The following is a 23,434-nucleotide window of genomic DNA, read 5'->3' on the forward strand; positions in this document are numbered from 1 at the left end:
ATTTGGATCAGGCTACACACCCAGAGCTCCTACTTCAAATTCTGGTGGGATAGCAGAGTGGATGGGATCGCATGGCTAAGTGACAAGAGGAGGCCTGCTGGGCAGGACGTCACAAGGTCAGAAGCAAGTCCTGGAAGGCATGTGATCCCTGAACCTCCCAAGCACAGCCCCTGCTCTGCTTAGCTCTTGGCCTTGCAGGAGGGGGCCTGGAGGGGGCTGATGGCTAGATGGCCTGGGGCAAACCCCTATCCTGCTGCCCAAACCTGGAGCACAGGGGGCTGGCTGAAGCCGTCCACCTTCCTCCCTCTACAAACAAGGCCTCCAGGGCTCTGCTCTGAAAAGGGCCCATGCTGACAGATCCCAGGGCTCCCCACAGCAGGGAGGAGGGCAGAGGGCGGGAGCCGCAGCCAGGACCACCGCCCGGCACCACTCCAGGGGCCTGGACTCCTGAGCCCTGCCGGGTGTGGCCCTGCGCCACCACTTCTGGGCAGTTGTTAACTTGTGCACAGTCTAGCTTAGCTGGCTTTCTCCTTGCCACCAAGGATACAACCGACTCTGGTTATCCTGGGCATTCAGAAGGATATATGCGTTGAGAAAAGGGAGGGGAAGAGGGCGAGAGACAAGAGAGAGACAAGGTGGGGAGGGGGGCAGAGGAGGAGAAAGGGAAACGCCTTGAAGGTATCTCCCGCCCCTAGCATGGGTGAGGGGCTGCACTGAGTCACCCACACACCCCTGGTCCAATCCCATCTATATCAGTGGTTCTCAAACTCAGAGCCCCTTCATAAAAATCCTAAAAATCACTGAGGTTGGAAAATTATTTAAAATTTCCTTGAAATGTTAAGCATAGTTACCCATGACCCAGCAATTCCATTCCTAGGTGTAGACACCGAGAGAACTGAAAACATACATCCACACAATAACTTGTATGTGAATGTGCATATCAGCATTATTCATAGTAGCCAAAAAATATTAAGAACCCAAATATTCATCAAGTGATAAATAAATAAAAGGTTTACCCATACAACAGAATATTATTTTTGCCATAAAAAGCACCGATCCTTGCTAAGACATGAACTCTGAAAGCATTATGCTAAATAAAAGAAGCCAGTCATCAAAAGTCATATATTGTATGATTCCATTTACATGAAATGTCCAGAATAGGCAAGTTCACAGAGATGGAAAGTAAATTAGTAGTTTCTAGGGACAAGAGGAAAGGGAGTGACAGCTAAGAAGTACAGGGTTTTTTTGGGGGTGATGAAAATGTTCTAAAATAAGATAGTGATGATGGTTCACAAAACTGTGAGGATACAAAAAAACAGTGAATTGCATACTTTCAAAGAGCAAATTTCATGGTATGTGAATTATATCTCAATAAAACTGTTATAAAAATTATTGAGGACACTAAAGAATTTCTGTTTATGTGGGCTTATCTACAAATGTATACTATATTAGAAATTAAAACTTAAAAACTTAAAATTATTTGTTAATTCATTAAAAATAAACTTACACAATGCTCACATAATTAACATTTTATGAAAATGACAATATTTTCAAGACAAAAGCAATTAGAAGAATGACATCGTTTTATATTTTTATGAAACTATTTAACATTTGACTTAACACAAGACAGCTGGGTGCTCATCTCTGCTTCCTCATTCCATCTTTTGCGATACGCTCTTTGCTCAAAGCACATGAAGGATGTCCAGCCTCTCGCAAGTGTGTATTGTAATTGTTTCGGGAGGAGCGTTTTAATAGCCTTTCTAGATCACTGTGGACATTCGTCTTTGATAATAACTCAACAGGTGGCCGTTTCTTAAAGATGAGCTCCACTATGGCACCAGGAACCTCATCAGTGAACTTTTCAGCCCCTGCACACACGGGAGAAAATACGACTTATGATGCCGATGAAAGCAGCTTTGCCCCCGAGGATACTCCGAAAGGCGCTGGGATCTCCCAGCCATCCTGGACTGCGCTTTGTGACTGGCTGGCCCAGACCAACGCTGCCCATCCCTGGTGACGACCCGCAGCGGGCAGGGGGCAGACTGACCCTCCCTGGGCCGGCACCGCGGCCTCGGCCTCGCTGGGCTCCATCCCCTCGGCGCAGCCAGGTGCCTGCTCCTCCGGGCTGGACACGACCCCCCGCCGTGGGCCGCCTCGGTGCGATGGGAGAGAGCCCTGGGCAACCCCGGAGACCCGCTCTACGGGCCCAGCAGGGGCAGGACTGGGTGCCCCAGTCAGCCGGGACTTTCGCAGGTTTAAGGCCCTAACCTCCCAGACGCCGCCAACCCACAATCCAGGAACACCCAGGCAGGGTCAAAAGAAGATACACTGCAAACAAACAACATCACACCCAGTCCCATTTCCAGCCTCTGGGACACGATGGTTTGTTTTGTTAATGAATTTCTGTTATCATGTGAATAGCGCAGTCACATAGCTCTGTGTGGGTGTTAAAAGTGTTACTCTGCTCAAAGTAGACACCTAAAATATACTACAATAGCCCTGTTCCTTTATTTAAAAAGAAAATGCACCGGAGTTTGGAGAAGAGGAAGCGAAGGGGTGACCCCGGCCTGGGGAGGCCGTGCTGGTGGCTGAACTGGGCGTCCGGGCGTCCAGCAGGGGGCGCCGTGTCTCGGGCTATGGCCCCTGGGCCCTCGGCTCTCTAGCCTTCCTCCCCGTCCTGCCGCAGCCGTTTGCCGGGCACCCCCCGGAATCAGGGGTTCACCAGTGGCGACCCCAGAGGTGAGGACACAAGCTAGGGGAACCCGGGGCGGCAACTCACCAGGAAGACCCCGTCTTCCACAGAAGCTCCTGAACTAAAGGGTGAGGAGGGGGCCGGGCAGGGTGGGCTCCGCGCACTGACGCCCAGACCCTCCTCTCCTCTTTGGTGAGACTTTCGGGCACACGCAGGAGAAGGATCGGGGTTCACAGGTGGGAGCTGCAGCAGCTTCCCACAGCCCCAGACGAATCACCCCCAAAGCAGTCTCCAAGGAACGACGAAGCCCCTTTTGTTCCCTTTGGGTCACTTCCTGCCAGAGCCAGCATTCTGGGATCACCGACAAGGGAACCCCCAAACCAGCATGGACCAGTTGGGGTGTGTTACTACGACGTTTTTAAACATTAGCCAAAACGTCTCATCCATTTGCCGCCACCCGCAGGCTGTTCTGCGCTTTGTCTTCCTAATTCGAGTCATTCTTGCTGCCCCAAGGATGAGAAGGACAGCCCACGCAGCTCCGCGCCTGCCCCGCGTGGCGTCACCGCCTGCCCTGACGGAGGAGGGCAGGGTCCGTGGCAGGGAGGAGGGTGGGGAGAAAAGAGGCAGGAGGAAGACCCGGGGGCGGTCGGGCTCTGACGTGGGCTTGCCGGGGGGCCTGGGAGTCATCTTCGAGGGGCAGCGGCTTCCTCATCCTTATTGTCTGAATATCCTAAATGAAGGCAAGACTTCACGTCATGTAGATAAATTTCAGTCTTGAAACAATTTAATTTCATCTACAGTGGGAACAATGAACCAGGTCATTATCCTGGCGAGTAAACATAAAACAAGAGTGCTGGCCAGGCTGGGCCGAGCCGTGCAGTCCTGCCCGGGAGGGCGGGAGGTGGCCCAGGGAGGGCCCTGGGGTGGGGGGCTGCCGGCTGCCTCCAGCCCGGGGTGGAACTGAGCTCCCCGCCTGGCCAGTCCGCAGGGCGGGGAGGGAGACGCACAACTGCATCTCACAAGGCCCCCAGCCCCCTGGCTCCTGGTATTTCAGGGAAGAGTCCGAGTCAGCGGCCACAGAGGGGCCAGGGGGGATGGCGGGAGTGGGCACCGCGTGGGCAGGTGGTCCCCGAGGGAAGCTCGTGGCTGGGCACGTCTACAGGGGAGGCTCTGAGCGAAGGTCACAAACAAGAACCAGGAGAGGCCAAGGCCCTGTGCGGGGACGGCAGGGCCCGCCTGTGGCTGTGGCTGTGCTGGCACCTCTGAGGGCGCAGCTGTCCTTCTCCCACGCCAGCAACCTCGGGACAGATGGTGGGAGAGGAAGGGCACCTCGAGGAGGCACATTTTAGGAAACTGCCGACGGAGCCAGCTTGGGTTCTCCAAACCTCTTCGGTCTGAGCCAGCATCCGCAGCCAGCTCCCCCCCTTGACAGCGGACCCCCCTTTTCAGAGGACGCCTCCAGCCAGGCTGGGTGCCCACAACTCGCCACCCCCCCTCCTGGCACTGCCCCACGTGGTGACTCGAGGAGGGCAGGGAAGGTCCCTCCTCAAGGCCCTGCCTCGTCCGCGGGAGAGTTGGGTCCTTAAAACTTCCAAAGAGCAGCGCCGTGGGAGTCAGCTATGCACTGTGCCCTTGTGCTAATAAAAGTCCATTTATCCTGGACAAAAAGTAATTAACACGGCAACAAAATAGGGCCTTAAAGAAGGCAGATGGAAAAGCATGGAAGGTACACTCAAATTCAGGAGGGGAAGGATGGGCTTGACGGAGGAGCCCAGACGGGAGCCGGGACAGGGGGATTTGGTGAAAAGAGGGCTCCCGAGTTCTGCTCACTTCTGAAAAATGGGGTGGGGGGGATGCTCCAGAGGTTTGAGGTCCATCCAGAGGAGCTGTGACAGGAGAGGGGCTGATGGAGAGTGTGGGTGCTGGGCTTGTGTGTGCAACTGCACACACACATGCTCACGTGTGCTCACAGGTGTATGCGATCCCGTGCGGACATGCTCACACGTGTGTGGGCTTGCACGTGCTCTCCTGCACACATGCTCACGTGTGCACATGTGCTCACTTCCACGTGTGTGATGCAATGGACAAGGCCCTCTGAGGGGTGAGAATGGGGCATTCTATCTAGGGACAGCCGGAGAGGTCCCGGTTCTGCCGAGGGGACGCGTTTCCACCTTCCCACCCCACACCCTGTCCTACTCCTCTCTACCCCGCGCCCAGCATAGGGCCTGGGTCAAAGCAAATCTGTTCCATTGAACGCATTTCGCCAGAGGGATGGCCCTTCCCCGACAAGGAGGAGTTAAGAAAAGAAACTGGACACACTCAATGCCAGCAGTCAGGCACTAAGCGGTCTCTGCGCCTCGTTGACTCACGGGCATTTTGCTCCTCAAGATGCCCCCACCAAGCAGGGAGCCCCCCAGCGGCACCCTGCAGAGTCATCCGCGAGGACCTTGGCTGCGCCTCGGCGTGCTGCCCGGCCCAGCCCGAGCGGGGCTGCTTTGGGCCGGTCCACCTGGCAGGGGCTCGGGAACCCAGCTGGGACTGGGAACAGGAGTTGCTTAGAGACCCTCTCTGGAGAAAATTCCTAGGGGACGCAGGCTAGTGAGCTCCGGGCAATTTTTTGAGGCAACATTTTTAAGGGGGATCCCATATCTCTTCCTCTGTGGTCACCCTGGGTGCTCATCACTGCAGACAAATGCTGCAGCCTCTGCCAGCCCCAGCTCAAGAGTCTGCTGAGCACGGTCATTATGATCACTACGCTTGGTCCTCTCCAGGGACAATTATAAAGAATCTTACAAAGGAAAGACACCCTAAACTCACTCATCATCATCCCACTCCCCAAATGACGACTCGTAATATTTTAATGTAATGTCTTCCAATTTTTTCTAGGTATTTACATACAGAATTTAAATAAAATTTGGGGAAATGGATTTGGCTCAAATGATAGAACGCCCGCCTACCACATGGGAGGTCCAGAGTTCGAACCCAGGGCCTCCTGACCTGTGTGATGAGCTGGCCCATGCGCAGTGCTGATGCACGCAAGGAGTGCCCTGACACACAGGGGTGTCCCCTGCATAGGGGAGCCCCACGTGCAAGGAGTGCACCCTGTAAGGAGAGCTGCCCAGGTATGGCACCACACAGACAGAGAGCTGACACAGCAAGATGATGCAACAAAAAGAGACACAGATTCCTAGTGCCGCTGACAAGAAGTGGCAAGTGGACACAGAAGGACACACAGTGAATGGACATAGAGCAGACAAGGAGGGGGGACAATAAATAAAAAATAAATCTTTAAAATAAATAAAATTTGGTTCCTTGTATGAATACTGTTTTACTCTGTTTTCAAATCATATGGTACTTTCCCACATTATTAAAATTATTCAAAAATATGATTTTTAAATTGTGATTTAGTATTCTGGATATAATATATCTTACCATTTTCCTGTTTGGAGGCATATAGATTGTTTCCAACTTTTCAACAGTAAAACAAATATCCTAGAAGATAAATCTTTGTGCATATCTCTGATTATTTCCTCAGTACAAATTCCCAAAAAAGAAAGGAAATATATTATTTTCAAATGTATTTTTAGGACAACTTTTACTACAGTACCATTCTCAACCTCTTAAAGCCTCATGCCTCCTCTTACCCAAGTTCATCTAGAACTGATCATGGCAAAAAATTCTACTTGGGAATGGCTGTGTCCAGTTTACCTAATAGAGTTTTTTGGTTTTTCTTTTTAAGATTTATTTATTTTTTAAAAATTTATTTCTCTCCTCTTCCCGCCCCCCCCCCCCCAGTTGTCTGTTCTCTGTGTCCATTTGCTGTGTGTTCTTCTGTGACCGCTTCTATCCTTACCAGCGGCATGGGAATCTGTGTCTCTTTTTGTTGCGTCATCTTGCTGTGTCAGCTCTCCGTGTGTGCAGCACCATTCCTGGGCAGGCTGCACTTTCTTTTGCACTGGGCGGCTCTCCTTATGGGACACACTCCTTGCATGTGGGGCTCCCCTATGCGGGGGACACCCCTGTGTGGCACAGCACTCCTTGCGAGCATCAGCACTGCACATGGACCAGCTCCACATGGGTCAAGGAAGCCCAGGGTTTGAACCGCGGACCTCCCGTACGGTAGGCAGATGCCCTAACCGCTGGGCTAAGTCCGCTTCTCTTTTATTTTTTTTTAAATTCCCCCCCTGCACCCCTCCCCATGTCTGCTCTCTGTGTCTATTTGTGAACACAGAACTCAAAGACGGAGGAAACTATCTGTAAATCTCTAGTAAGTTGGTTGCATTAAGGCATATATTCCCCAAGCCACTCAAAAAGGCCTCCTCTCAGCCAACTTTTGTGTCTATTTGAAAAAGGCCTCCTTTTTTTCTTTCTTTTACCTTCTACCTACTTAACAGACTTTGTGGGACTCAGAAACTGGTGGGAACTATGGCCTTAGGGGCTGAGTACCTGGTGGGTCACATGACATCTCTCCTGCATCATGTTTTTCTCAAAAAAGGAGCAAACCCCTACTCTATACAATATACAAAAATTAACTCAAAATGGATCAACAACTTAAATATAAGAGCCAAAACTGTAAAACTCTTAGAAGAAAACTTAGGGGAAACTCTTCAAGACCTTGTATTAGGCAATGGATTTTTAGATACGATATCAAAAGCCAAAGCACAAGCAACAAAAGAAAAAATACAAATTGGACCTTACCAAAATAAAAAACTTCTGTGCTTCAAAGGAATCATCCATAAAGCAAAGAGACAGCCCACAGAATGTGAGGATACCTCACATATACCTGATAAGGGTTTAATATCCAGAACATTTAAAGAACTCCTATAATTCAACAACAAAAAGATAAACAACCCAATTAAAAACTAGGCAAAATGGAGAGCAAGTATAGCTCAATGGTTGAGCACCTGCTTCCCAAGTCCAAGGTCCTTGGTTCAGGCCCTGGTTCCTCCTTGAAAAATCAAAAATAACAAAACAAAAAACACTACGTAAAAGACTTGGAGAGACAGTTCTCCAAAGACAACATACATATGGTCAAAAAGCACATGAAGAGATGCTAAACATCATTAACCATTAGGGAAATGCAAATCAAAGCTACAAGATACCACTTCATACACCCTTGGCTGTTTTAGTTTCCTTGGCTGCTGAAAGCAGATACTATTTGGCTTAAACAACAGAAATTTATTAGCTTACAGATTGAGGCCAAGAAAATGTCCAAATCAAGGCATCGTCAAGGCAATGCTTTCTTCCTAAAGCCCATCGCCTGGTGATCCTTGGCTCCTCTGCCATATGGCAAGGGACGTGGTAGTATCTGCTGGTCTCTCCCTTCTCTTCTGGGCTTCGCTGATTTCAGCTTCTTGCTTCTGTGGTGCTCTCTCTCCCTCTCTCTTTCTGTATTCACTCCATTTATAAATGACTCCAGAAATAGGATTAAGACTCGCCCTGAATGAGGTGGGTCACACCTTAACTGAAACAGGTTCATCAAAAGGTCCCACTTAAAACGGGTCTACACCCATAGGAATAGATTTAAGAACATATTCTTCTGGGTACATACAGCTTTAAACCACCACAGATGGCTAGTATTAAAAAAACAAAACAGAAAACAATAATCGTTGGTGACAATGTGGAGAAATTGAAATTGTCACACATCATCATTAGGGATGTACGGGAGTGCAGCCACTGAGGCTCCTCAGGAAGTTAAACACAGAATTACCATATGACCTGGCAATTCCACCCCTAGTTATATACCTCAAAGAACTGGTAGCAGGGAGCTGGGCAGGTATTTGCACACTGATGCTCATCACAGCATTATCCACCACAGCCAAAAGGTGGAAACAACCCAAGTGTCTATCAATAGATGAATGGATAAACAAAATATGATACGTACATACGATGGAATATTATTCCACCATAAAAAGAATAAAGTTCTGATAAAGGTGACAACACAGAAATGTTGAAAATATGCTAAATGAAATAGGCCAGATACAAAAGGAAAAATATCGTATGATTCTACTTACATGAAATCTCTAGACTAAGCAAACTCATAGACACAGAAGGTAGATGAGTGGCCACGAGGGGAGTTATTATTTAACAAGCAAGAGTTTCTCTTTTGGGTGATGAAAAAGTTTTGGTAATGGATGGTGGTGATGACAGCATACCACTGTAAATGTAATTAATGCCACTGAATTGTACACTTAAAAAGGGTTAAAGTGGCATTTAATGTTATATATGTGTGTGTCACCACAAAAAAATCAAGAGGGGAGAAAGGTGTGGATGAAATGACAGCACAATGCAAATTCTAGACAGCAGTACACATGGTGATTACCTCAGAGAGCATTACTGTTTGACCCCAAACTTACAACAGTTACAGCAGCATGAAAAACATCACTAGCCTGCAGCTGTCTCTGAGATGTACCAGACTTTTAAAGAGCTATCCCAAGGGCAAAACCACCTGCCCCGACAAGTGTCACACGTGGGATCTTACCCAGACCAGGGCGGGGACAAAGCAAGCTCCAGGGCGAGGGCAGCTCCCTCTCATCTGCACCTCTTCCTGGTGTGGCTGGTTCTCGCTCCTGCCTTTAGACCCCAGCATTTCACCTCCTTAATTTTATTTCAAGGACACTTTTGCTGATACAACTGACCCTACAGACTCCCCAAGTGAATGAAGGAGCAGTGTTCATTGAATAACAGGGTCCATCAGGCAGGGGGCAGTGGACCTGAGCTCCCACGACCGGCCAATTTACTCAGCCAGGGGTCTGCCCAAAGTCAGGGGTGAGAAACATGGGGATGCCCAGGGCAGCCCGAGGCCACAGCCCACACGGCTAGGGCATCTGAGCAACTGTGACAAAGGAGGCCCAGGTACCAAGTGTGGGTGTCCAGGGCAGACCCCCTCTCTTGTGGGAAGAGAAGAAATGTTACAGGGAGAACGGTGGGAAATAGGCAAGTAGGATGAAAAGGGCTGAAGGAAACTGCAGGTCTAGGAGGCAGCACCCATGAACAAAGGCAAACAGGGGTCATCAGCAAGTGCAGGACACAGGTTCTAAACAGTCACAGAGAAAGAACTCAAATTCAGCCCCCTCGCAATGTGTGGGTGGCTTGCTCTGAGCCGCTGAAACCATGAAGCTTAGAATAAGATGCATGGCTCAACCGAGAACAGTAGGACTGGCCAGTTGACCCTAGACGCACAAGCAGTAATAGATGGTGGGTGCCATAAGCTACTGAATTTGGGGGTGGTTGTTAAGTAGCAGCAGCATGGCAATATATAACTGACACAAATGGCATCTGGTAATTAAATCCTGACTCTGACTTCAATATCCATCTAAACCCTTTCCCAGGAACATTTGGCATTTGATTTTCAAACTTGTGGTAAACAGTGAAAAAGTGGAAAATTTCAGATGAGGAAAGTGAACAGGAGATCAAAGAGGCAAGCAAAACTCTCTCTCCCTCCACCCCCACCCCACCCCCCACTCACGTGTTAGTGGAAAGACTCTGAGGAGACTATGGTGGAAAGACGGATTTTGGAAAAGGACATGGAACCTTATCAGGTGGTCTCTGCAGGGCTAGAAAAGAGGCTTCATCTCAAGTGCCATATCTGAGTTGGCATCCTGAGAACTATGTTGGAAAGGATTTAGAACTGGCAACCACCCCCTGTAGGAAAGAATGCTGTGATCCATTAGTCATGTCTGCCCTGAAAGTGGATGGAGAGTGGCTGCACATTTGCTACTGAATTTACCATCCCAAGTAGTTAGCTGTGCATGGGCCAGCAAGGTAGGGTGTGAGGGTTTAAAGGAGGGGGAAATAGCAGAGAAAATATAAAAGAATACCTGTCACCAAGCCGATGCTTCCCGAGGCCTCAAAGACACTGTGTAAGAGCCCTCAGGTCTACACCCAGGTATTAATATTCCAGGGACCCCTAGCAACAGGTCCTGACAGCTGCTGGTTACTACGATACGGGAAACCCGATGAGAGCAGAAAGATTAGGTGAACCCAGACAGCAACGTTTCCTCCACCTGTCACGCCGTTGGAAGGAGAACAGATTCAGACAGGAAACCTCAAAGGCTTGTCTGAAGTCCTCAGGAACCACTCTGAGGCTTCTCGGGCTGACTGCAGAAGGCAGGGCTTGGGTGGATTCGGAAGATGAGACAGGAGTCCCGAGGAAGCCGCTGCCTGACAAACCTCCGTGCAACCCACCCCCTCATGAAGGCTGCTGCCAGACCTGCCTCCCCGGACGCTCAAGTTCTCCTTCTCCCTAACCGGTCCTTGGAGCACCCGTGGCCTGCCTTGCCTCTCTTCCCACTCAGCCATGTCAGGCCCGGGTCAGGTCATGCTATCCCCGTTAGCTCAAAAACTTTCGAGAGCAACCCCCTACCAAATGGAAAAGCCCAGCCTGCACTCAAGGCTGCCCACCATCTGGTCCAAACTACCTTTCCAGGGTCGCCTCCCACAAAACTCCTCCTCCAGCCGATGGGAACCTGGCCGCTCTCCGGCCACTCACTCAGCCTTGCCTCCCACAAGCTCTCCTCTGGCCACCTTTCTCTGGGGATTCCCCAGCTCCTCCCCACTCAGCTCCCATTTGGAACGGACCCCGCTTCCCCCTCTCAGAATTTCGATCTGCCTTACAGGGGCCTTGATCTCTGTTACCCCCGTGAAGACTGCGGAGCTTGGGAGGGGTCCCAGGGCCTCTGGGCCAGCAGGGTGCCTGGAACAAGGCGTGTGTCCAGTGTGTCTTTACGGAACTAAAACCAACCTCCGAGAGTTTACTGCTGCCCACAGAGTCACACCCAAGCCTCTCGCTGAGACTGAAGCCCAGGCAGTGTGACCTCCACCGCTTAATCTGCCTCTTCCTCCAGCACCGGCCCACCTGCCCCGCCCCAGGCCCACTCTGCCAAGAGGTTTACACCAGCTACGACTGTGGGAAAACTAGAATGACTCCAACGCTTAAGGAAAAGCAACAATAGAATATCCAATCACATCCCATGCCACTTCAAAAATGATAAATGACTCGGAAAGGAATTTACAGCAAGATCAGGTCAAAGAAGGAGAATCAAATGGTAAAAATCATCTACCAATGTGAAAAATGCTGAGTTTAATATATTAGAGTAGGATTTGTGATTATGGGTGAATTTTACTTTTTTAATCATTTTCAAAGGATGGTTTAATAATAATCAAACAAACCTGTCCTTGTGGCCCCTGCTCAGATTCCTCCTCTTGGGGCAGGTCCTCTAAGACCCTCCAGCTCCTTCTCTCAGATTCCTGCAGCCTTTCTCATCTGTGTCCTTTGAGGAGAGGGCGATCCTGGGCACCATATAGCCTGTCCTGTGGCACATTCCCACTGAATCACAGAGCAAAGACTCTCCTATTGTCCTCAGTGGGACAACAACTGCTACTTTTGGTTCCCTTGCCTTCATTCAGTCAACAAATCCATGCTGAGTGCCTACTATGCACCAGGCATGTGCCGGGAGGTGGTCTCGCTTAATGCCGCGGGGTCTTCTTTTCCCCAGGGAAGTAAAATCTGTGGGTGCTTTAAGGAGAATTTGCCTAAAACACCTGTTCTGGTGGACCCAAATCGCAGCCTCTCTCTAACCTAAACCATTTTCTCATTCCCAGGATAAACTGTTATGCAGAGCCCCCAGCCAAAATGAGATGCACAGCATCCCACTTCTTCCCCCTCCGACTTCAAGTACCAGCTCTCCGAGCTGAAACGTCACAAGCTCTGCCTACGTGTTCCCAGAGGCACAGCTCACATCCATCATTTCTGAAAGGCCAGAAACAGGGCAGGGAGAAGTCCCGAATCGGGGCAATCACAGCCAAAGGCAGCCTGGCCACCAGGTACCAGAGAACCTCGGCAAGACTCGAGCTGTTGGCACCCGGGAACGAAGGAGCCTGTGGCTGACCCAAAGCAGAGCTCTGTTTCCCTTGGACCATGGGGAAAGCAGGGCCTAGGGCCCGACCTTGGGGAGGGGGCACCAGCGCACACGGCGGGTCCTTTCCAGTGTGCACACAGACATTGAAGCTGCGCTGAAATGCCGGCTGGAGCTCCCGGGGTAATAAGGAGCAGGAGAGGGGTCTGAACTCTGGGACCGGGAGCTGTCAGGGTTGATGCAGGAAGAGGGTTCGGTTGAGTCCAGTAAGCCAGACACAAAAGGACAGACGTTGCACAATCTCACCAATATGAACTAATTACAATAAGCAAACTCAGAGCTAGAGTCTAGAATACAGGTTACCAGAAGCAGAATGAGGGTAGAGAATGGGGAGCTGATGCTTAATGTGTACAGAATTTCTAACTAGGTTGACTGTAAATGGTTGGAAGTGGACAGAGGTGATGGCAGCACATTACTGTGCATGTAAGTAACAGCACTGAATTGTGTGTGAAGGTGGTTGAAGCTTAGGGTCGTGTATGTTACTAAAAGGAAAGCTTGACGATAAAACATGGGACTGTATAATATGATGAACACTGTTGTGGATGATGAGTGTGGTAAATAGTACAAATATAGGAAGGTTTTTTCATGAACTAGAACAAATGTATGTCACTATTACTAGGTGTTACTAAGAGAGTGATATATGGGGAAAATACATTTAATGCAAACTCTGGACTACAAAAAGAAAAAAAGGAGTCAGGAAACAACCTCCTTTGGCCATTGCCTTATCTGGGTGTTTTTTTGTTTGTTTTTGTTTTTGTTTTCTTTGACAGGGTCCATGAACTTGGATGGAGGAAAAAAAAGTATATCTTTATTATTTTCATTAACCTGCAACAATTGTCTATGTCTCTTAATTATGAATGTTAGACAACACACCACAGTTGTATTATCGGTACTGACATCTTTAGAAGTCAGTTATTTTCATATCACAGCACAGAGGGGTAGATAAAAATATTGTGCTCATCACTACTTTAGAATTACAGTAGTTATTAGATTTACTGCAAGACTGTGTTACTTAATGCTTCAAAAGGAAACATGTTACTATACTACACGATTTTAAATATTCCAATAACTATAAGCCAGTATATTGGTTTCCTCTGTGATCCTGTTATGTCCTGAAAACCATTATTTTGAGAAGGGTTCCATAGGTTTCACCAAAGACTAAATCCCCTGCGCTAGAAGGCCGGCAGGTGGAATGAGAACTCAGCTCAAAGGTTATTAGAGTAAAATCAAGCCCTCTGGGTAAGCAGGTGGCCACGCCCCTGGGCGTTCTGCTCAGAAAATGCCCAAGTCCTCCCAGGGGCTGCTCAGCACCTGGCCTGGGGCGGGCAGTGGAGAGGGGTGTGTGTGTTATCTAGAAATAAAGCCTGCATCCATTTATGCAAGTTGTGTGTCTGTGGAAAATCCCAGGCAAACAGGCGTTTTTGCAAAGGAACCTGGATTTTGGCAAACACCTGGGAGCTGCTTGTTAAAGGAGCCCAGGTGAAACCTCTCCACCAAGCAGAGAGGGCCTGTGCAAGGACACCCGCAGGCACCTTCTCACCTGCTTGGTAAAGTCACAATCTTTGAATCAGATTTGCTTCAGGTGGTCCCACCACACACACACGCACCACTGCCACTCCCCCCCCCCCAACACCGCTGCCGCCTCCCCGTGTTCTCACCCCCCCACCCCCACCCCCCCACCCCCACCCCCCCCCCCCCCCCCCCCCCCCCGGCATCCCGCACCGATGCCGCCTTTCCCAGAGTCCCACCCGCACCACTGCACAGCCGAGCCAGGTCACCAGCTCGCAGGGCTCTTCCTGGGCCCTGCCAGGCACTCCATCCTCCTTCCGCCCACCTCACCAGAGTCAGGGGCGGGGGCCCGCGGCTGTTTGCTCAAAACCAGCAGCCAAGGCAACCCGCAGCCAGCCCGGTCTGCTATCTGCGGGCCAGCTGTCCTCTCTTGTGCATGGAAACACAAACAGACCTTCCTCCATTCCACTCCAAGGTTCAACGCTGTGTGGCCTGGGTGCCGGCTGTCACCTTATCTGCACTCTCGGCTCCTCTGGCAGAGGCTAAGACCCCAGACAAGCAGGGATGTTCGTCATGATCAGCCACGGGACGGGGGCCACCCCCAGAAAATGGCTTGGTACAGAGAAGATGAATGAGGAGAAGTAAACCGAGTAAAGGCCAATCCAAACCGTTGGCACTTTGCCAGTCATTTTCAAGGCTTTTGGGGAGAAGCCCACAAATTTAGAAGACACACCTGTACATGCTCAGCCTGATCCTGAGCTACCAAATTGGAAAGGGCAAAAAGCTGGCTTTGTGGAGCGCTGCCTACCTGCTGGATACTTGCCACAGACCGACGAGTTTGTCACAAGCCCTTTCCAAAGAAGAGGTGCAGCCACTCAAGACCACACAGCAGGCAGCAGGCACCCAGTTTGGCCTACCTGAGCTAGGCTGAGCCCAGATGCTTTCTACACGGGCTGACAGATACTGGGAGTATTCTCCAAGAACCCCCCTCCCCCATGCACCATGCACCTGGGAGTGTGCCAGGAATTCACGGAAACTTAGTCATGCAAGAATTGGCTGGAACAGGGTTCTGAGAAGGCTCGGGGCTCCCTGGGCCAGGGCAGCTGGGAGGAATGGTGGGAGAGGTGCGCTGGCCAAGGGGGCAGCCAGCTTGAGCTCTGTGCGCAGGCGGTGGCTGGCATCAGAGCTGGAGGCCCGAGATGTGCAGCAGGGGCCTCTGCTATCCAGCCTCGCGCTGCCTTCATCCCACTCTACACCCACAGAGCAGAGAAGCACAAGGGAAGGCTCCCCACAAAGGCCCGGGGTAGTTTCAAAGACAGCCCTTGCTCTCCACCATTCCACCGGCTTCATGGGTTTGCCTAGACCTCAGTCACTAGGTGACCCTAAGTGGGCCCGTGCCACCAGTCCTCACTTTACACCCCCCAGACCCAACCCACCACTCTACCAGGCCCTCCAAAGGCCTGGCTCTGCTCAGACACGTCCAAAGCCAGGCCAGCATCCTCCCCTGGGGGTCCACGGCCACCCACAGCCCCTCCCATGTTGCCTCCCCCCAGCCCGAGGCACCAGCAGCCCCCTTGGCATATTCAGAAACATTTAACTTTGACCTCTTGCCGGCGCTTCCCAGTTTCTTGTGGTTCTTGAACATGACGGACCTCTCCTGGCTGGCCAAATGCTCCCTGAGAACAGGACCAAGCTCGCTCACCTGAGTGAGCCATAGGCCTCGTGCCCGGATGGGACTCAAAGCACATGGCACTGGCATGGAAGTGAGGCCCAGGAATAAACCCATGTGTCCATAGTTAACTGATTTTCAACAGGACCATTCAATAGGGAAACGGCAGTCCATTCGACAAACGGTGCTAGGACAACCAAACAGCCACATAGAAAGGAATAAAGTTGGACCCCTACCTCACACCATTTACAAAAATTAACTCAAAATGGATCAAAGACTTACATGTAAGAGCTAAAACTTAAATTCTTAGAAGAAACTATAAACTTCTTAGAAGAAAACACAGATGCAAATCTTTGTGACCTTGGGTTAGGCAATGGTTTCTTAGCTATAACAACAAAAGAAAAATAGATAAACTGGACCTTATCAAAATTAAAAAACTTTTGTTATCAGTAAAGTGGAAAGATAACGCACAAAATGGAAGAAAATATTTGCAAATCATATAGCTGATATCTGATAAGCAACAAAATAAATAGCAATAGTTATAGATTATAATCCATAAAATTAACATCCACGAGTCCTTATAAAAAATAATTTAAGAAAAAAATAGGGGAAGGGGACATTTCTCTCTCACGGAAGAATTCCAATGAATAAATGTAGAAGGAATGAAGGAAACAGAAAAATCACCATTAGAGCGTGATAAAGGTCTATTAACCAGAATATATAAAGCACTCTTATAACTCAAAATACAACTAGCCCAATTGAAAACGGGCAAAGGCTTTGAAAGGCATTTTTTCAAGGATATAAAAATGGCCAATAAGCACATGAAATCAAAACCACAAGGAGCTACCACGTCACATCCACTAGGATGACGATTAAAAAATAAATAGCAAGTGTTGGTGAGGACGTGCAAAAATTGGAACTGTCATATATTGCTGGTGGGAAAGTAAAATGGTAAAGCAGCTGTAAAAAACAGTCTGGCAGTTCCTCGAAAAGTTAAACAGAATTATTACAAGGCCCAACCATTCAATTCCACTACTAGGTATGTACCCTAAAATCTTGAAAACAGGTGTTCAAACAAAAACTTGCACACAAATGTTCATAGCAGCACTATTCACAATGTTCAAAAGGTGGAAACAACCTAAACGTCCATCAACTGGTGAATGGATAAATACAATGTGGCATATGCATACAATGGGATATTTGGCAATAATAAGGAATGAGGTTCTGAAACAGGCTACAACATGGGTGAGCTTTGAAAACATCACGTTAAGTGAAAGAAGGCAGTCACAAAGACCACATATGGGTCTATTTATTATGAAATGTCCGGAACAGGCAAATCGGTAGCGACAAAAGTAGGTTAGTGGTAACTTAAGGCTGGGGGTAGTGGGAAGATAGGGGGATACTAGGTAAAGGATACAGGGTTTCTCTTTGCGGCTATAAAAATATTCTAAAATTGACTGTGGTGATGGCCGCACATATCTGTGGATATTCTAACAACCATTTGATTGTACACATTCAATGGATGAATTCTATGGTCATTATGTAAACTATACCTCGATAAAGCTGTTTTTTTTTTTGAAAAATCACATGGCACAGTGACGAATGACCCTGGAATCTGAGCAGGGCTGCCAGGTAGGTACACAGTCTCCAGGGGCAAAGTGCTGGCCACTTACATTTTACAGTCAACCCCTGATGATCTGGGGACAGATCAGCCGCAAATTAACCTTGATGGAAAAAAAACAACAGATGGTGCATGTGAGAAACCACTGCAGAAGAGCAAGGGGAAAGAAAGAAGAGTGAGAGAACACAAATGGAGTCCGATGTTAAGAATTACTGAACCTAGGGAGAGGGTTTACAGGTGTTCTTTATACCATTCTTCCAGCTTTTCTATAATAGCGGGAAATTCTCATGGCAAAAACTTTCATATTGAGCTCTCAATGGACAAAGCTGGAATAATCTGAGCAACAAAATAAATACCAATAGTAATAGATTATAACTGATAATCCTTATACATAAACACAAATCCTTATACATAAACAATTGAAGAAATAAATAAATAGGGACTATTTTTTTGTTCCTTATGTAGAAAGAATGAAGGAAACAGAAAAAAATCACCATTAGAGTATGGCAATAATTATGCTGGCTGCAGCAGGATCTACCGATGGATGCTAAATTGAGTGGGCAAGAATTTGAAGAGAAACAAGATATACATAGTCTCAAACATCTTCCCCAAGATATTTATTAACTGTAAAGTAAAAACAATAGCTTTACAGTGGAAAAATCTAGCAGGCACTCCACATTTGACATCATGTGTCTCCGACACGATGCCCTGGGACGGATACCCCACTTCTGCAGTAGTCTTGCCAAAAAAGCAAAACAGCAATCTAATCATTGAGAAAATGTCAGAAAAGATCAAATCGAGGGACGTTCTACAAAATAACTGACCTGTCAGGACTCTGTCCAAAGTGTCCAGATCATGAAATATAAGAGTGAGGAGCTGTCAAAGATAGAGGAGACCAAGAAGATAGAACAACTAGATGCAACGTGATAGACTCAGCTGGATCCTGGGAGAGAAAAGTGACGTTAGTGGAAAAACTGTTGAAATCTGAATAAAGTCTGTAGCTTAGCTGAGTATTGTGCCAGTGTTCATTTCTCTGTTTTGATCCTTATTCTCTGGTTATGTAAGATGTTAACATTAGGGGGAAGCTGGGGGAAGGGGATACGAGAACTCTCTGTACCGTTTTTGCCAATTTTCTGTAAATCTAAAATTATTTCAAAGTAAAATTTTTTTTTAATTTAAAATTTTCACAATTAAAAAAGCCCAACTCTTATATTAAGGGTATCTATCGTTCGGAAACCCTGATACCAGGAGGCCCACGCAGTGGGGTCTCACAGCATGGTACCTGCTGGGGACACCGCTTCCTGCCCATAGCCCTCAGCCGGGCGAGCAGGGGCTGAGCCCACCCTGGAAAGGTGAGGTGGGGCAAGTGAGGCTGTGGATGCCCCACGCCAGTGGAAACTGGGCTGGAGGGAGCAGGAGTTAGCCGAGGAAGGGGCGAGGGTGCCAGGAACTGTCTGCCAGGGCCCTTGCTTCTGCCTGAGCCACAGGAGGGCCCCACCAAAGGAGAGCAGAGAACCAAGATCGGGAACTTCAGAGGGTCAGATGTGGCCATCTTCTTCCCAAAAAGACTCACATGACTTTTATTGTTTGAAACGATCATGTTTACATTATTTCTGTACTTTAAAGATGAGCGGGTTTAAACACTGAATGACATTTTTAACGAAATAACTATTTCTAACCACCCACTATGACTGGTTTTAACTTGTTTTGTTTTCCTGGCGATTAGGGTAGCACAGGACCCTTTTCCTCCCCCATCAACCTGGCTAATGAAGACCATCTTAGTTTCATCACCATGGTCTAAGGTATTCATTTATTCTCTTCATAGGGAATCAACAGTGTCCTAACTAACCTGCTAGAGAATGGTGACCTTATTTCCAGAAAAGAGAAACCCTATGTGTGATTGAGCAAGAGCAGTAAGATGTTAATGGCAGAATTTGAGTGGTAGGCATGACTAAAATTCTTTCAACTTTGCTGTATGTTTGAAAATTTTCATAGTAAATTATTGCCAAAAAAAAAAAAAAAAGTAAAATATGAATGGAATGTGGACATTCAACCAGTAAATTCAGATGTATAACCTAAGGACAATGAGTTTAGGAGGCCCAATTTGCAAAAAAATAAAAGACATCCACACCTCTCCCTTCTGCCCCCAGGTGTCTGCAGGTGACACCACAGGCTCAGGGCCATGCAAAGAGGGAGAAACAGAGGGATTTCCCAGCCGTGTCAAAGCACTGGGCCCGTGGGAATAGTCTCCACATAAAGATGTTGAGCTCTTTGGGCTCAAACCAAGTCAGAAAAAGGGCAGCAGTCACTGTTGTGATGAGCTCCAAATGAAATCGTAACGGATGCCCAGACAGACCGAGCGGCCCCAACCCGTCCCGTGCCCTAGCGGTGGTCCTGCCCAGGCTGAGGATTCCCCTTGTGCAGGATAGCCAAGGGGGTGGTTCTGAGTTTGGGCTTTGGGTCAGACAGCTCAAGTCTGCACTCTGGCTTCACCTTCTGCTCGCGAATTATTAGCTAAGTGCCCTTGGGTAACTTCTTTCATTTCTCTGGGCCTTAGCTGCCTCATCTTTAAAATGAGTAGCAACTGGTTAGCAGAATGGCATAAACAAGTAGCTGCCTTCCGGGGCTGAGAAGATTCCACTAGATGAGTGATTCTCAATCGGGACAATTTTGTCCCCCAAGGGACAAAATTTGGCAATGTCTGGAGACCATTTGGGGAGGGCATGCTGCTGGCAGCTAGAGGACAGAGGTCAGGGAGCTGCCGAACACCCTACGATGCCCAGGATGGCCGCCCACGATGGGGAAGCATCCAGCCTCGTCCAAAGCCAAGGCTGAGAAACCTTGAAATAGATGGAGGAGGAGCCCACCCGGCCCAGGTCAGCCGAGCTGCCCACGTGGAGGGCAGCCACACCACTACGATGGGCAGTACTGGGCGCGCAAGTCCCAGTGCCTACTGCAGCACCTCACAGGTAGGAGGCATCAATTAAACACCGTGGCACTACATGAACCCACAGCTCACTCCTTTGAGTTAAGGACTGTCCTCTAAGCCCCTAAGCTCACCTGAGTGCACTGAGGCAGCCTTAGGTGGGGAGGTGGGTAAGGGGAGCGGGGAGGGGGGTGCACTGGGGAAAGGGTCAGAGCCAGAAAGGATGCCACCAGCTGACATCCCTTATTGAACGTGGGAAGTGTAAGTCCTGTTCTAAGTGTTTTACATGGATTAATCCTTTTTACTCTCACAACAACCTAAGTCAGTCCATAATAGACAAATCTATCCCCCAGCCCCCCATGGTCTTACCGCTACACTCCTGCTTCCCAGGCAGGAGGGAGCAGTGGCTTTTCAGCATGTGCCTTCTGCCCGCAGCCAGCCCTGCCGCTTGCCGGCCGGCTGTGCAAGGACCTGCGCACAGCAGGGCTCTCTCCCAGCAGCCCATGGCTCACGCACGGGCCATTTCCAGCCTTCCCCTCTGGATTGTGAGAAGTGCTCAGAGGCGGTCATTTCTGGGCAGGGCAGATGCCTGGAAAGCAGAAGGTTTATATTCTGGGAAGAGGAAACTAGCATAAGGGTACAGGCCACGGGCCTTCTGGAGAGGGATGCCGGCCTGTGGGCCAGGCCACATCAGGAGCCAAGGCCAAGGTCCATGCCCAAGGGGGCCGGAGCCCAGAGCCCAGGTCGTGCCCTAGGGGCTCTGCCGCCCTAGCCCCCTCCTCAGCCCAGTGGGCAGTAACTAAAGGAAAAGGGCCTGGGGGCACGTCCTCAGAGCAGCAAGGACCGGGAGTTGTAGTGTCTACGCTCTTCAGCCAGGCTTGGAGAGAGCAGCCCTGGGGTGACCACAGAAGGCACGTGGACCAGGAAGACGGGAGAGAGAGGAGGCCAAGAACGGGGGCTCTAAGGCGGGGGCGGGGGGGGGGGGTTGGAAAATGCCTGCTCAGGCACAGGTGTGCCCTGTAGGGGCAAAGACCCCAGCTTTGCCCTGTGAGGATAAATGGGATTCTAGTGGGCTCTGGGGTCTTCAAGACTAGGGCACAAGAGAAACAAAAAAATATCATGTAGGGCTTTTTTTTTTCCCCAGGAGGTACCAGGGATTGAACATGGGACCTCGTGCATGGGAAGCAGGCACTCAACCACTGAGCTATATCTGCTCCAAGGCATGTCTTTTAATTTTTATTTTTTCTAATCACTTGTCATTTAATTTTTTAAACTTTTTTATTTTTTAAAAGAGATTTAGATTACATAAATATTACATAAGAAATATAGGGGATTTCCATAAGCCCTGCTTTCTACACCACCCACATTTACCCCCATTAACAACATCCTTCATTAGTGGGGTACATTCATTGCAATTGATGAACACATTTTGCAGCACTGCCACTCAGCATGGATTTTAGTTTACATTGTAGTTTACACTCTCTCCCCCTCACTTCTGTAGGTTATGGCAGGATATATAATGACCATATCATTGCATATATAATGCAATGTCATTCAGGACAATTCTCAAATCCTGAAAATCCTGCGTATTATAGTATGGCTTTTAATTATCAATTAGAAGAACCACTCTTCACTGAGCTCTTACTACCCTCCCGGGTCAGCCCCAAGTGCTCCCTGCACATGGCCTCCTTTATTTTTCATAGCAACCCTGAGGTGGGGTCTCACTTCCTATTTTACAGGGGGAGAAAGGCTCAGAGAGGGAACGACAACCCAAGACCACCCCATTATAAGTGGCAAACCCCCAGGATCTGAAGGCCGAGCTCGAGCTCTTCACCACGGCGACACCCCGACTTCCAGGTACTTCACAGTACTCTTTGCCAAGCAGAACTGCATGTGTATGGGGGGGCCTTTTCCCATCCCCACAACATTTCCCCCTTATCCTTTCAGATAAGCCGGAGACAATGGAGAAAATTCTAAATAAGGAAAACTATTTTTCCAAAGTTAAAATGCTACCAAATGCAACAGAAAACTTTAATTTAAAATTTTCCTCTACAGAGAAAAAAAGATTACCATCCCAATCTTTTATCAATGGGAAAGAATCTTCCAATACTAAATATAACATTCCATCTGTATAATGCTCCCCACGCTTCAGACTGTTCTCCTGTCACTCGGTGCCGCTCTCGCCACCCAGGGTTGCTGAACGCGGAATGAGCCAGCGGTGGCCCAGGCCCCACCCCCGGCACCCCCGGGAACACAGCCCAGGGCAGAAAGCTGGAAGAGCAGCAAATACTTGCACCTCCTAGTTTTCCTTCATTGCCTGGATCCCAATTTGTATCTGTTTCTTGTGTTGACGTGCTAATCTCTAAACTCCACAAGGAGAGAGGCCACCACGGGGTGGTTGGAATACCCAGTGTGCGTCCTGGACGCATGGAGTGAATTTGAACAAACCAGACGATTGTTCTCTCACACGTGGGGCTGAACAAAGCACGGCGGGAGCAAAGAGAAGGTGCGGAAAAGCTCCCTCTGGAAGCCACCCTGGAGGGCTTCAAGGAGGAGGCGGGTCTGACGGAGGCACAAGCAGGGACTGGGCAGGCAGGCGAAGGGGCAGAGGCGATCCGAGGAAGGAAATCATGCCCGCAGAAATGCCAGGCAGGGAGGGGCCTCTGGGCAGCCTCTCTCCTGGGAATGTTAGAGCTGGAATAGCCCTGACGATAGCTAGTGACGAGGACGGAAACCAGCCTGGGCAGGTCAGTGAGCGCCCTGACTCTGGGTCCCTGGGACACAGCTCCTCAGCACCCACGTTGGGCAGCTGAGGCGAGACTCCACCCAGGAGCTCAAAGACAGGGAGCCAGCCGGCCGTGATTCTCAAGGTTTCACCCAAGTAGAATCCGGACAGACGCACAGACTCCTGCGCACGCGTGCAATGCCAGAAACAGCCAGCCCAGCGAGGAAGTCCCGGAAGTGCCATTTTCACAGTCCACCCACCGTACATCTGGAATTTTTATAGTAAAATGCTGCTTCTCCCCACCCTGGGTGCTATCTACCCCTGCAAACCTTCCCGCCAAATTGCTGTCCCAGGAGGTGCAAACTCGAGCTTTAC

At 49.2% G+C, this 23,434-nt stretch overlaps 1 protein-coding gene across 6 annotated transcripts in view; it reads right to left on the reverse strand.

The window, feature by feature from the left end:
* RPH3AL (rabphilin 3A like (without C2 domains)) overlaps positions 1-23,434 on the reverse strand; it is a 139,453-nt gene that overhangs the window by 83,650 nt on the left and 32,369 nt on the right. The gene's annotated exons all lie outside the window — the stretch shown is intronic.

The sequence above is a fragment of the Dasypus novemcinctus genome, chromosome 21 (assembly GCF_030445035.2).
Source record: "Dasypus novemcinctus isolate mDasNov1 chromosome 21, mDasNov1.1.hap2, whole genome shotgun sequence".
NCBI lineage: Eukaryota > Metazoa > Chordata > Mammalia > Cingulata > Dasypodidae > Dasypus > Dasypus novemcinctus.